The sequence below is a fragment of the Malania oleifera genome, chromosome 1 (assembly GCF_029873635.1).
Source record: "Malania oleifera isolate guangnan ecotype guangnan chromosome 1, ASM2987363v1, whole genome shotgun sequence".
Taxonomy (NCBI): domain Eukaryota; kingdom Viridiplantae; phylum Streptophyta; class Magnoliopsida; order Santalales; family Ximeniaceae; genus Malania; species Malania oleifera.
Window position 1 is genome coordinate 66,167,197 of NC_080417.1, and position 1,049 is coordinate 66,168,245.

The following is a 1,049-nucleotide window of genomic DNA, read 5'->3' on the forward strand; positions in this document are numbered from 1 at the left end:
GTGCATGGCCTAGTGTGTGTGTGGCTAGTACTTGACATGAGACGACATGACATGACACGACTTGACACGGCACGACATGACATGTCACAGCATGACATAATTAGTGCAATGTGTTAGGGTGTGACAATGTAATGGGGAAAAAAGGGAGTGAGATACTGCTATAATTGTATTCTTCAGGGATTTAGAATGAATATATGAATATCTGTGTTATCGCTTGTATGGTGATTCTCTTGTAGATGAATAATACAAGTAGTTCTTTTCATTGTGGTGTTTTGTTGCCTTGGATTGTGATGTCTCTGATTGTTATAGTCTTATTCGGTGTATAAGAATATATTGCTCATATGAAATCCTATTGTTCCTTGTTTTCCTTGAGTATTGAGACTCACCTGGTGCTCGTGCTTGCAGGCTTGAACGTGTGAGAGTTGGTTGACTTGTCAAGGGAGAGCTCTCAACGAGTGCCACACGGCCCTTACTTGAGTCCCATTTTGGGGGTCCGTGACAGTAGGTATCAGAGCACAGTGTGTGCGAGCACCATGCATGGGAATATGAGAAATAAGTCAGGAAGAGTGAAGCGCATTGAGGCGCTTTAGACAAAACTTGTAACCCTGGAGACAACGTGCGGTGACCTCCAAGGGTTGGTGGCAACATTGATAAAAGAGAAAGGCGTGCCAACAGAGCTTGAGGCCGCCGAAGAAAACCCTAGAGAAAATCTCTATGGGGTATCAAAAGTCGTAGAGAGACTTGAGGAACTTGAAAAATTCATTCCAAGTGTGAAATCCCTGGAGAAATGACCAAGTGAGTTTGAGGCCTTCCAGAAGAGTATCGAGTAGTTGGAAGCCTTTAAGAGCAGGCTAGAACATATTGAGGGCATATTGCCATCTCTTTCGTCCCAACAGGGAGAGCCAATAGAGCTGAGGCCTCCCTACGGGAGCTAATTGATAATCTTGATTTCCTTGCAGAAGATGTTAAGGTGTCCATTACTGCTTTGAAGGAAGATTTGAAGGAGATAGGCAATGTCCAAAGTGCGGTGGTCCAAGTCTAGAGGGATT